Below are 14769 nucleotides of genomic sequence, written 5' to 3'. Positions count from 1 at the left end.
AGGTCCCATTTGTTTATTTTTGCTTTTATTTCCAATATTCTGGGAGGTGGGTCATAGAGGATCCTGCTGTGATGTATGTCGGAGAGTGTTTTGCCTATGTTCTCCTCTAGGAGTTTTATAGTTTCTGGTCTTACGTTTAGATCTTTAATCAATTTTGAGTTTATTTTTGTGTATAGTGTTAGAAAGTGTTCTAGTTTCATTCTTTTACAAGTGGTTGACCAGATTTCCCAGCACCACTTGTTAAAGAGATTGTCTTTAATCCATTGTATATTCTTGCCTCCTTTGTCAAAGATAAGGTGTCCATATGTGTGTGGATTTATCTCTGGGCTTTCTATTTTGTTCCATTGATCTATATTTCTGTCTTTGTGCCAGTACCATACTGTCTTGATAACTGTGGCTTTGTAGTAGAGCCTGAAGTCAGGTAGGTTGATTCCTCCAGTTCCATTCTTCTTTCTCAAGATCGCTTTGGCTATTCGAGGTTTTTTGTATTTCCATACAAATTGTGAAATTATTTGTTCTAGCTCTGTGAAGAATACCATTGGTAGCTTGATAGGGATTGCATTGAATCTATAAATTGCTTTGGGTAGTATACTCATTTTCACTATATTGATTCTTCCAATCCATGAACATGGTATATTTCTCCATCTATTAGTGTCCTCTTTGATTTCTTTCACCAGTGTTTTATAGTTTTCTATATACAGGTCTTTAGTTTCTTTAGGTAGATATATTCCTAAGTATTTTATTCTTTTTGTTGCAATGGTGAATGGAATTGTTTCCTTAATTTCTCTTTCTGTTTTCTCATTATTAGTGTATAGGAATGCAAGGGATTTCTGTGTGTTGATTTTATATCCTGCAGCTTTACTATAATCATTGATTAGTTCTAGTAATTTTCTGGTGGAATCTTTAGGGTTTTCTATGTAGAGGATCATGTCATCTGCAAACAGTGAGAGTTTTACTTCTTCTTTTCCAATTTGGATTCCTTTTATTTCTTTTTCTGCTCTGATTGCTGTGGCCAAAACTTCCAAAACTATGTTGAATAGTAATGGTGAAAGTGGGCACCCTTGTCTTGTTCCTGACTTTAGAGGAAATGCTTTCAATTTTTCACCATTGAGGATAATGTTTGCTGTGGGTTTGTCGTATATAGCTTTTATTATGTTGAGGTATGTTCCTTCTATTCCTGCTTTCTGGAGAGTTTTTATCATAAATGGGTGTTGAATTTTGTCAAAGGCTTTCTCTGCATCTATTGAGGTAATCATATGGTTTTTATTTTTCAATTTGTTAATGTGGTGTATTACATTGATTGATTTGCGGATATTGAAGAATCCTTGCATCCCTGGGATAAAGCCCACTTGGTCATGGTGTATGATCTTTTTAATGTGTTGTTGGATTCTGATTGCTAGAATTTTGTTTAGGATTTTTGCATCTATGTTCATCAGTGATATTGGCCTGTAGTTTTCTTTTTTTGTGGGATCTTTGTCAGGTTTTGGTATTAGGGTGATGGTGGCCTCATAGAATGAGTTTGGAAGTTTACCTTCCTCTGCAATTTTCTGGAAGAGTTTGAGCAGGATAGGTGTTAGCTCTTCTCTAAATTTGTGGTAGAATTCACCTGTGAAGCCGTCTGGACCTGGGCTTTTGTTTGCTGGAAGATTTTCGATTACAGTTTCAATTTCCGTGCTTGTGATGGGTCTGTTAAGGTTTTCTATTTCTTCCTGGTCGAGTTTTGAAAAGTTGTACTTTTCTAAGAATTTGTCCATTTCTTCCTTGTTGTCCATTTTATTGGCATATAATTGTTGATAATAGTCTCTTATGATCCTTTGTATTTCTGTGTTGTCTGTTGTGATCTCTCCATTTTCGTTTCTAATTTTATTGATTTGATTTTTCTCCCTTTGTTTCTTGATGAGTCTGGCTAATGGTTTATCAATTTTATTTATCCTTTCAAAGAACCAGCTTTTGGCTTTGTTGATTTTTGCTATGGTCTCTTTTGTTTCTTTTGCATTTATTTCTGCTCTAATTTTTAAGATTTCTTTCCTTCTACTAACCCTGGGGTTCTTCATTTCTTCCTTTTCTAGTTGCTTTAGGTGTAGAGTTAGGTTATTTATTTGACTTTTTTCTTGTTTCTTGAGGTGTGCCTGTATTGCTATGAACTTTCCCCTTAGGACTGCTTTTACTGTGTCCCACAGGTTTTGGGTTGTTGTGTTTTCATTTTCATTCGTTTCTATGCAAATTTTGATTTCTTTTTTGATTTCTTCTGTGATTTGTTGTTTATTCAGCAGGGTGTTGTTCATCCTCCATATGTTGGAATTTTTAATAGTTTTTCTCCTGTAATTGAAATCTAATCTTACTGCATTGTGGTCAGAAAAGATGCTTGGAATGATTTCTATTTTTTTGAATTTACCAAGGCTAGATTTATGGCCCAGGATGTGATCTATCCTGGAGAAGGTTCCATGTGCGCTTGAGAAAAAGGTGTAATTCATTGTTTTGGGATGAAATGTCCTATAGATATCAATTAGATCTAACTGGTCTATTGTATCGTTTAACGTTTGTGTTTCCTTGTTAATTTTCTGTTTAGTTGATCTATCCATAGGTGTGAGTGGGGTATTAAAGTCTCCCACTATTATTGTGTTATTGTTAATTTCTCCTTTCATACTTGTTAGCATTTGTCTTACATACTGCGGTGCTCCCGTGTTGGGTGCATATATATTTATAATTGTTATATCTTCTTCTTGGATTGATCCTTTGATCATTATGTAGTGACCTTCTTTGTCTCTTTTCACAGCCTTTGTTTTAAAGTCTATTTTATCTGATATGAGTATTGCTACTCCTGCTTTCTTTTGGTCCCTGTTTTCATGGAAAATCTTTTTCCAGCCCTTCACTTTCAGTCTGTATGTGTCCCCTGTTTTGAGGTGGGTCTCCTGTAGACAACATATGTAGGGTTCTTGTTTTTGTATCCATTCAGCCAGTCTTTGTCTTTTGGTTGGGGCATTCAACCCATTTACGTTTAAGGTAATTACTGATAAGTATGATCCCGTTGCCATTTACTTTATTGTTTGGAGTTCGAATTTATACACCATTTTTGTGTTTCCTGTCTAGAGAATATCCTTTAGTATTGGTTGGAGTGCTGGTTTGGTGGTGCTGAATTCTCTCAGCTTTTGCTTGTCTGAGAAGCTTTTGATTTCTCCTTCATACTTGAATGAAATCCTTGCTGGGTACAATAATCTGGGCTGTAGGTTATTTTCTTTCATCATTTTAAGTATGTCTTGCCATTCCCTCCTGGCTTGAAGAGTTTCTATTGAAAGATCAGCTGTTATCCTAATGGGAATTCCCTTGTGTGTTATTTGTTGTTTTTCCCTTGCTGCTTTTAATATTTGTTCTTTGTGTTTGATCTTTGTTAATTTGATTAATATGTGTCTTGGGGTGTTTCGCCTTGGGTTTATCCTGTTTGGGACTCTCTGGGTTTCTTGGACTTGGGTGATTATTTCCTTCCCCAGTTTAGGGAAGTTTTCAATTATTATCTCCTCAAGTATTTTCTCATGGTCTTTCTTTTGGTCTTCTTCTTCTGGAACCCCTATGATTCGAATGTTGTAGCTTTTAATATTGTCCTGGAGGTCTCTGAGATTGTCCTGATCTCTTTTAATTCTTTTTTCTTTTTTCCTCTCTGATTCATTTATTTCTACCATTCTATCTTCTAATTCACTAATTCTATCTTCTACCTCTGTTATTCTACTATTTGTTGCCTCCAGAGTGTTTTTAATTTCATTTATTGCATTATTCATTATATTTTGACTCTTTTTTATTTCTTCTAGGTCCTTGTTAAACCTTTCTTGCATCTTCTCAATCCTTGTCTCCAAGCTATTTATCTGTGATTCCATTTTAATTTCAAGATTTTGAATCAATTTCACTATCATTATTCGGAATTCTTTATCAGGTAGATTCCCTATCTCTTCCTCTTTTGTGTGGTTTGGTGGGCATTTATCCTGTTCCTTTATCTGCTGGGTATTCCTCTGTCTCTTCATCTTGTTTAAATTGCTGAGTTTGGGGTGTCCTTTCTGTATTCTGGCAGTTTGTGGAGTTCTCTTTATTGTGGCTTTTCCTCGCTGTGTGTGGGTTTGTACAGGTGGCTTGTCAAGGTTTCTTGGTTAGGGAAGCTTGTGTCGGTGTTCTGATGGGTGGAGCTGTATTTCTTCTCTTTGTTCAGTCGCGCTCCTTTCGAAGAGTTGGATTGCTTTTCTGGGTGCCTGATGTCCTCTGCCGGCATTCAGAAGTTGTTTTGTGGAATTTACTTGACGTTTAAATGCTCTTTTGATGAATTTGTGGGGGAGAAAGTGTTCTCCCCGTCCTACTCCTCCGCCATCTTGGCTCCTCCCTTAAGCCAACTTTTTCACTCTCCTTTTTCACTTTCATTAAGAGTCTATACAAAGACTTAGTTACAAACATTTATAAAAATTTATTCATAGTAGACAAAATGGAAGAAAAACTGTAATATCCACTGATACATAATTATAAAAAAGTTGTAGTATATTCATACAATGAAATCTACTAAGCAATAAAAATAAACCAACTACAGATACAAATGACAATTTAAATGAATTCCAAAATCTATTATGAGTGAATAATGCGAGAAAGTTCCCCTAATAGAAGCAATTTCTATGAAGTTATGCCATAGTCAAAACCAATGTTAAGGTGATTGGAATCAGATCAGTGGTGCCTGTGACAAAGAAGGGGCTTAGGATATACTGAATATGAAGCATGAGGGACTTTTCAGAGAAGATGGAGACATCATACATCTTTTATGCAAATATTTGTGAGGATGTTGCTTAAAAAATAGTTTTGAAAGACTTTGTTTCAAGGGTGACAAGTGAAAACAACATACATCCTGAAAGGTCTTCTCTGAGTGGCCAGTCTACCTGTGTCTCAAACAATTTACACTAGAGTAGCTTTTGTTTCCTCTTGATATCAATTTCTAGCACATAATGGAAGACATCATATCTTTTAAGGATTAGCTTAAAGTCTGGAGGAAGTGTAAACTTGGACTCTAGGTAAAACCAACTCCGTACCCATGCCTTCAGCTCCCCTTACTGGCCAGGGAGAGATGATTTACATGGATGACATTCTACTATAGGAGACAATTCTTCCTGAAGCATAACTCTGAGAAAACAAAGAAACTTCTCCCAGGGGTCAGAACCAGAATCAGGGCACACAGGATATTATTGCCTTACACTGTATATGATCTCCTCATCTAAGGGCAGAATATGGAAACATACCTTGCTCAGGAATTGAAGAACATTTGGGGAATTTGTCTAAGGGATGTTGCTCAGTCATTCATCAAGTGGGTGCTACACATTGCATTAGTCAGCTTGGGATGCTGTAACAAAATACAAGAAATTGGGCAGCTTAAATAACAGAAACTTATTTCTCACATTCTGGAGTGTGGGAGTCTGAGATCAGGTGCCAAAACAGTTGGGTTTTGGTGAGAGCACTGTTTCTGGCTTTCATGTGGTTGCCTCCTCACCGTGCCTTCAAATGGCTTTTTCATGAGAGTGGAAACACACACACACACACACACACACACACAGGGAGAGAGAGAAGCAAAGAGAAAGAGGAAGAGCTTTATCTTCTTATAAGGCTACCAAGGGTATTAAATTATGACACTACAGTTATGACTTCATTTAACCTGTTGTTTTGCTGAAAGTTTTATTTTGTTTTAGGTTCAAAGGATTTGATAACAAACTAAGCCACTCTTTACACACAAGCAAACAATTTCAATTTTAAAAGAAGATTATTTGATTTCAATATTCAGTCATTTAAAGAAAAGAAATAGAAACAATAGAGACAAGCAACAGCATATACATCACCAAATTGGGTCATCTGACATCCAGAACTAAACAGCACTGGAAAGTCCCTCAGGTTTCCCCTGTGGCTCAGCTGGTACAGAAAAGTCACTCATTAAAAGAAATCTGGAGCCCCAATAGGGAAAGGGTCTTGGGCAGTGCGTCCACTTCATGGTGAGTTTTATAACTGTAGTTTTGGAGGTTCTCATTTATAATCCCAGATTGCAAACTGATACCATCATCAGTTTGTGCACAAAATGCAGCCCTGGTTTTACTTTAACCATTTTGAAATTTTGTTTTCTGTGAGTCATAAGATTTCACTAAACCCTGAGCTATTGATCTGATCTCCAGGGGCTCAAAAATTTCACATCTCACTCTCTTTCTTATCTAAAGTCCTGACTGACTAGCTGTGCTTTTGGGCAGGCATGAAATCTGGGCAGTGTCCAAGGAGGTCAGAAGCCAGGTTAGAGACCTGCTCTCCTGCTTCTGAAGCCTGAATAAGACTCCCTCCATTTTAATTTTCCCAACACCTGTATCAACTCCTAGAAGCTCTATCTCCAACTACAGTGATGTCACAGTGGGGACTTGAATTTGAACACATGAGTTTTGAGGGGACACAATTCAGTCTGCAGCACGTATCTCAAGTGTGACAGGCACTGTGTTAGGAATGGAGGAATAAAAATTGTGCACTTTTGGTTGAGTGAGGGTACATAGAATTTACAATAATCACACTATAATTATTGATTATACCATTTGACTCTCAGATGACAATCTATTTCCCTCACTTAAAAGTTCATAGACACCAGATCACTCTGATTTAGAACCTTAACAATATACCTTGACTTTTATTAGCATAAAAAGGAAAGGAAAGAATCAGTTCTTTATCAAGGTAGACTGGGTTGTCATTGTTTAGTTACTAAACTGTGTTAGACTCTTTTCTGACCCCATGGACTTTAGCCTTCCAGGCACCTGTGTCCATGGGATTTCCCAGGCAAGAATACTGGAATGGGTTGCCATTTCCTTCTCCAGGGGATCTTCCCAACTCGCAGATCAAACCTGTGTCTCCTGTATTGGCAGGTGGATTCTTTACCACTAAGCCACCTGTGAATCCCAGACTGGGTTAAGGAATGGCATTGAATACTATAGACTAATCACAGTCACTTATCTCTATCAAACATTTTGGATTCTTCCCTTTTGCTTCAAGGGAATTTTGTAATCAAGCATGTCAGACTGACAAGTTTCTACCTTGTCTTTTTTACCTATGCTGAAGAAAATAGGAGAAGAAACAGAAAAAGGATCCAGCAGAGCTTCTTCCCAATGTGTACATCTTTCCTCTTCCCTTTCAACTAGTTATCACCCACTTTTTATCTCTGGTCAGTCCTAAATAGCCCCTTCTTAGAGAGGTTTTTCCTCCTCTTTTGTTATCCCCAACTGAATTCCTTCCCTCTGTGATATGTTTTCACACTGATCACTTATTTTCCACTAGAGTGTAGAAAAACAGCACAGTGATTTGGGTGGGTGGGTGGGGGTTGTTGGCAATATTCTACCAAATGAACACCTTTGCTTGACTTCAAACTTGGACGTTGTCATTGACTGAGATTTTCATGTTATTATTATTAAAAGTATTATTATAATTCCTTGAATATCATATGATTAACTGTGAGCCTCATGGATGACTCAGTGGCATCAGTTCAGTTCAGTTGCTCAGTCTTGTCCAACTTTTTGTGACCTCATGGACTGCAGCATGCCAGGCCTCCCTGTCTATCACCAACCCCTGGAATTTACTAAAACTCATGTCCTTTGAGTCGGTGATGTCATTAACCATCTCATCCTGTCGTCCCCTTCTCCTCTCACCTTCAGTCTTTCTTGGTGGCATAATAGATTGCTAATGTTCACTTGCACTCATCTTACTGAAATTACCAGACTTACGTGTGATGACTTTCCTTCCAAGGAGTAAGCGTCTTTTAATTTCATGGCTGCAGTCACCATCTTCAGTGATCCTGGAGCCCCCCAAAAATATAGTCTGACACTGTTTCCACTGTTTCCCCATCTATTTCCCATGAAGTGATGGGACCGGATGCCATGATCTTCATTTTCTGAATGTTGAGCTTTAAGCCAACTTTTTCACTATCCACTTTCACTTTCATCAAGAGGCTTTTGAGTTCCTCTTCACTTTCTGCCATAAGGATGGTGTCATCTGCATATCTGAGGTTATTGATATTTCTCCTGGCAATCTTGATTCCAGCTTGTGTTTCTTCCAGTCCAGTGTTTCTCATGATGTACTCTGCATAGAAGTTAAATAAGCAGAGTGACAATATACAGCCTTGATGTATTCCTTTTCCTATTTGGAACCAGCCTGTTCTTCCATGTCCAGTTCTAACTGTTGCTTCCTACCTGCATACAGATTTCTCGAAGGAAAGTTATGACCAACCTAGATAGCATATTGAAAAACAGAGACATTACTTTGCCAACAAAGGTCCATCTAGTCAAGGCTATGGTTTTTTTTTGTGGTCATGTACGGATGTCAGATTTGGACTGTGAAGGCTGAGCGCCAAAGAATTGATGCTTTTGAACTGTGGTGTTGGAGAAGACTCTTGAGAGTCCCTTGGACTGCAAGGAGATCCAACCAGTCCATTCTGAAGGAGATCAGCCCTGGGATTTCTTTGGGAGGAATGATGCTAAAGCTGAAATTCCAGTACTTTGGCCACCTCATGCAAAGAGTTTACTCATTGGAAAAGACTCTGATGCTGGGAGGGATTGGGGGCAGGAGGAGAAGGGGACGACAGAGGATGAAATGGTTGGATGGCATCACTGACTCGATGGATGTGAGTCTGAGTGAACTCTGGGAGTTGGTGATGGACAGGGAGGCCTGGCGTGCTGCAATTCATGGGGTCAGAAAGAGTTGGACACGACTGAGCAACTGAACTGACTTACATGTGATGACCCCATGAGACTTTCCATGGCAAACATACAATGACTGTTACACCATGGACCTGCTCAGTGGATGGTGTTCCCTTTTATTAGGGTGCACTGTCAGTTAAAAGGGCCCTCATGATAAATACACACAGTAATTCTCTCTTGGATCAGGTGAAATTAAGGACTTCTCTCATATGTTTGAGTGAGGCTCCAATAGTGTCAACTCAAGGTGTTTGATTGTGGCCTTCAATTCTTAGAAGAAGAAATTTCATGTCACAGCCACATAAATCAACTTTTAATGATATCCTGCATCTTGGAAGCTACTCTGAGAAGTCCAGTGAGATAGGAGACATGACTCGAGCTCCCATGTATACCCTAAAGGGGAAAATGTAGCACAAGCATTTGCTTTCTTTTAATATCCTAATAAGTAAGAATCACATCCATCAGAGAAAAAATACCAAAGAACATTTCATTCAATGAGGCCCTATGGGAATTCATATTCATATGTCACAAAAAGTTACAAATGCTTTTCCTCAATATATTCAAGTCTGTCTCATCAAAGGGGATGATAAAACACAGTCATCTCACAGAGGCTTCATGAGCGGTTCCATCTCCTTGCTCTTTTAGGGGCAGCTTCCAATTTTGTCCACCATTCAAGGAAGTAATTGGGAAGTAATTGGATGGGAGAAGGCAGATGTTTCCATGACATTATTTGGGTGAACCACTGCATCTTCATATGGAAGAGCACAATAGGCTATTTTCATTTGTGAATTTTAGGGGAATCAGTGGGGAAAACAATATAAGAAAAGTTTAATAATCAAGAGACTTTCTAAGACAGGTTCTTGATTTTTTGGGGTAAGAATTTTTGGAGGAAAGATAGTTTAGGGAAAAGGATGAAATTAGGTACAATGCTGACACACAGTTGGCTGTACCCAGGAGATCAGATCAGATCAGATCAGATGAGTTGCTCAGTCGTGTCCGACTCTTTGCGACCCCATGCATCGCAGCACGCCAGGCCTCCCTGTCCATCACCAACTCCCGGAGTTCACTCAGACTCACGTCCATCGAGTCAGTGATGCCATCCAGCCATCTCATCCTTTGTTGTCCCCTTCTCCTCCTGCCCCCAATCCCTCCCAGCATCAGAGTCTTTTCCAATGAGTAAACTCTTTGCATGAGGTGGCCAAAGTACTGGAATTTCAGCTTTAGCATCATTCCTTCCAAAGAAATCCCAGGGCTGATCTCCTTCAGAATGGACTAGTTGGATCTCCTTGCAGTCCAAGGGACTCTCAAGAGTCTTCTCCAACACCACAGTTCAAAAGCATCAATTCTTCAGTGTTCAGCCTTATTCATAGTCCAAATCTCACATCCGTACATGACCACAAGAAAAACCATAGCCTTGACTAGACGAATCTTCGTTGGCAAAGTAATGTCTCTGCTTTTGAACATACTATCTAGGTTGGTCATAACTTTCCTTCCAAGGAGTAAGTGTCTTTTAATTTTGTGGCTGCAATCACCATCTGTAGTGATTTTGGAGCCCAGAAAAATAAAGTCTGACACTGTTTCCACTGTTTCCCCATCTATTTCCCATGAAGTGGTGGGACCGGATGCCATGATCTTCATTTTCTGAATGTTGAGCTTTAAGCCAACTTTTTCACTCTCCACTTTCACTTTCATCAAGAGGCTTTTGAGTTCCTCTTCACTTTCTGCCATAAGGGTGGTGTCATCTGCATATCTGAGGTTATTGATATTTCTCCCGGCAATCTTGATTCCAGTTTGTGTTTCTTCCAGTCCAGCGTTTCTCATGATGTACTCTGCATATAAGTTAAATAAGCAGAGTGACAATATACAGCTTTGACAAACTCTTAAGGTGGGCCATTTACATTCTTCTGAACATGTATGTTGATTGCTCAGTCATGTCCTACTTTTTGCAACCCCATGGACTATAGCCTGGCCAGGCTCCTCTGTCCATGGGACTCTCCAGGAAAGAATATTGGAGTGGGTAGCCATTACCATTTCTAGGGGATCTTCCTTATCCAGGGATTGAACCCAGGTTTCCTGCATCACAGGCAGATTCTTTACCATCTGAGTCACTGGAAATCTCATAAGCAACATGGAACCAGGAAACCATACACAGATTGCAGAATTTTTTTTCTGCTTGGATTCTCAGAAGAGACAGAACTGCAGCCTCTCCTTTTTGGGCTGTTACTGTTCTTGTACCTGATCACCTTCTTTGGGAACCTTCTCATTATCCTGACCATTGTCACTGAGTCCCACCTCCACACACCCATGTATTTCTTCCTCTCCAACCTATTCTTTGTAGATATCTGTTTCATCTCCACGTCCATCCCAAAGATGCTGTGGAACATCCAGAAAAAGAGCAAAGCCAAACCTATGAAGGCTGCCTCTGCAAGTTATACTTTTTTGTGCTCTTTGTAGCTTTGGATTACTTTCTCCTGAACGCAATGGCCCATGACTTGTTCGTAGCCATCTGTCAGCCCTTGGATTACAGAGTCATCATGATCCCCCAGCTCTGTGGTCTCCTGCTTCTGGTATGTTGGTTATTAAGCATTCTGGACTCTTTGTTAAATAGTTTACTTGTATTGCAGCTCTCCTTCTGTGCTGACATGGTAATCCCCCACTTTTTCAGAGAAAGCAATCAGGTGCTTCAACATACCTGTTCTGACAATTTTTAAAATCACCTAGTGCTGTATTTTGCATCTTGGTGAGTTTTATTTCATTCACTAGTACCCTTTTCTCTTACTCTAAGATTCTTTTATCTATTCTGAGAATTTCATCAGTTAGAGGCAAGTATAAGGTATTTTCCACCTGTGGATCTCACATCTCTATTGTTTCCTTGTTCTATGGTACAAGACTTGAGATGTAGATAAGTTCTGGAATAATCCTAAGTACCAAGGTCAGTAAAATGCTTTCAGTTATGTACACAGTGGTTACACCCTGCTGAACCCTTTTATCTATAGTCTGAGAAATAAGGAGATAAAATGTCCTTTGATAAATTGTGCCACTTCTATCACTTTCAAAGGGTGACAGAGATGCTTGTCTTGGGGCTGGAGAGGTGCCCATGAATAACACAAAATTTAAAAAATATATTAAGATTCAGAAACCCAGATACTTTGTGACTGTTTCTGTTTGTTCATAAAATTTACAAATTTTTGAAACATCAGTTCATGTATTTTGTTTGATAATGACCTAGATATCTCTAAACTCTTTTCATCATTTTCCTGTTTTCTTTTCCTAAATTTCATCCCCAATTTTAGAAACCAAGGCATTTAGTTGTAATCATTTTAATTAAGTGAATTTTAGTTTTTGGGTAATCTATATTTAAAATATTCATTAATTAAAAATCTATATTTGATGTTTCATTTTACTTGTCAGGTTAGTAATGAATGTTAAAATTTCTATAGATATATAAGAGATTGAACCTGATTTTTCATTTAGAATTGTACCATTGATTACAATGATAACATCTCATTGCATCAACTTTTTCTTTCAGTATATCTATTTTTGTGCTAACTGTCTACTAATCTAGACAAGGAGTCTCTAAATTCTGTAAAGAAGAAGAGAGTATGTAAACATTTTTGGCTCTCAAGTCACATAGCCTCTATGACAACCACTCAATTCTGCCATGGTAACAGAAGTCAGCCAACAAAGCAGAAATAGACAACATGAAAACAAAGGAGCATGGTTTTATTTAAATAAATGATTGGCAGAGAAAAGTTGTGGATCAGGTTTGGAATGCAATCCTCTTGGTTACTACCAGCTACATGTTTGTGCTGTGTTCTGTATCAACTTGATTAAAAAGATATCTAGAATCACCTTACCTCTTGTTAAAAGAGAAATTGTATGTGATTTAACAGGTGGAAGTGAAGTGACAATAATTGCTCTCTGAAGGTCTTGACATTCGATGAGTTGACAGATAGATGCAAGTGTGCGATGAATTTTAGCTTGACTTCACTATATTCTGCTCTGGTCAGCACTTCTTCCCAACTAGTGTTCCTGATGATCGAAAGTGACCTCAAGTGTATCAACAGACATTTGGCTGCAGAGCCAGAGATATAACAGATCTGCAAAAACTTCATCACAAACTCAAACTTTGCAGTCTCTCTTCAGCAATTAGATGTTCTTTGAATAACTGGTTGGTGGTTATTTTGAAAACCACAACTGCTTTCAAATCTTCCATTCCAAGCTATTCTCTCAAAGTGTAAGGTCTAATTTCTATAATAAATTCATAATCCCTAAATCATAGTAGTCCTGGTTCTATGACTGAATGCTCACTTCTGCAATTACTGGTTTCAGAAGTGGTTTCAAAGGAATATAACTCTAGAGCTGGACATCTGAAATTGGTTCTGTGTTCTGATTAGATTTAAAGGCATTAATGACTCTAGTGTGCATGTGTGGGGGTGGTAGCTAAAAGAGACAGCAATATTTCACAGCATGCTGTGGCAAATCTACAATTAAATTAAACTTAAATTATTACTTTTAGATAACTATAGATATACGCCTTTAGAAAGCAAGATTCTCAGTAGCGAAGTATTTGATACCTTAGAGCTTTTTAGTAAAAGAAGTATAATGTTTTGGTGGGTTACTTCTAAGAGTATCGGAGAACTTGGAGAAGGAAATATTGAACTCAGGACTTGAACTGCTTTAATTCCCAGTTCAAGTTCCAGGCAAGGAAACAGAAAGCAGAAATCCCTTAAAGGAGTGTTCTGTTACTGGAAGGATTTCAGAAATTAGTTCTACTATCAAGTACTTTGTGATGCCAAGGTATTGATTCTCATATGTACTGTGCTAATTCAGAAAATAGATAAGATGGAGAGTGATGTCAGCAACATGGTGGAGTGCAAAGCTGCCCTTGCTCTCCCTGTCAATCTATAATCAGTAAAACATAACCAGTGAAACACAAGTGTCTCTGTCCATCACATAAAGATGGTAGATAATTCACAAATTTGTACATCTAAAAGTGGTAGACTGAAATGCATCGATAAGGTGAAACTGAGGGAACAATGGAGGCAGTGTTTGCAGTTCAAGAATCTGCCTGTGATAGCTGAACCCTCAGCCTCAGAGAACCTTGTGGGGTTAGGGTAGGTGGAACACAAGACTCTGGCCTCCCAATCATAGAGACACCAGTGGCTACTGGCAACTGGGTAACTTTAGCAATGGGGCCTGGGACACTGTTCCTCCAACTTCTGAGGTGCCTGTGACTGTGAATCTGCATCTGATCATTGCAGTAGTAGAGCCTGTGAATCTTACAGCATGACACAAGAGAGGCATTTGCATGAACCCAGCTTCCCCAGGGCAGTGGTAACTGTAAATCATGCCATCCTGAATGCAAGGGAGGAACCCACCGTCCTGGTGCACCAGACAGCAATGTCAGTGACATTGGTAACAACAAGGCACCAACAACCTCAGAGACACAAGAAGTGAAAATGAAGGCACAGAGCCACACCTGACAGAAGTAGGGTAGGGTAAAAAGTGCCATTTCTTCAAATATAACCACAGACAGCTCAGGTTAGAGAAAGGAACAAATAAAATGCTATATCTCCACTTAGTTGAAAATAAAAGAAAGTCCTCTAATTTCTAATCTGTTGAATTTTTAGCATCAAGCAGAAAGGTGGTTCATGCCTGAAATGTACAGAAGTACAACACATCAAGCACTATGAAGACCCAGAATAACATTACCACAGAAAGAAAATGACAATTCTTCAGAAGCCAAACTTAAAGTCACAGAATACAGTGATCTAACTGACAGAGAATTCAAACCCCTGTCAAGAAGAAACTCAACAAGCTACAAGAAAATTCAGAGGTAGTTTAATGAGTTCAGGAATAAAATTAGTGAACAGAAAAAATACTTAGAAAAAGATCAAGTCTCTAAAAAAGAATCAGACAGAAATTCTGGACCTTAGGAATTCAATAAACAAGATGAAGAATGCACTAAAAAGCATTGTAAATTGAGCAAGATGATAAATATAAACAGGATTGGGGAATTGCAACTATATATCAGAATAGG

The 14769-nt window shown here is 38.6% G+C and overlaps 1 pseudogene; it reads left to right on the top strand.

The window, feature by feature from the left end:
- The first annotated feature begins 7762 nt into the window (after window positions 1-7762).
- On the top strand, window positions 7763-11789 carry LOC147368358 (olfactory receptor 7A10-like; annotated as a pseudogene).
- Window positions 11790-14769: the final 2980 nt, after the last annotated feature.

This window comes from Bos grunniens, chromosome 7 (assembly GCF_055505025.1).
Source record: "Bos grunniens cultivar Pamir isolate PY7600 chromosome 7, Bosgru_T2T1.0, whole genome shotgun sequence".
Classification (NCBI taxonomy): Eukaryota; Metazoa; Chordata; class Mammalia; order Artiodactyla; family Bovidae; genus Bos; species Bos grunniens.
The sequence above is the reverse complement of the archived record's forward strand: the minus strand, read 5'-3'. Positions and strand labels throughout refer to the sequence as shown.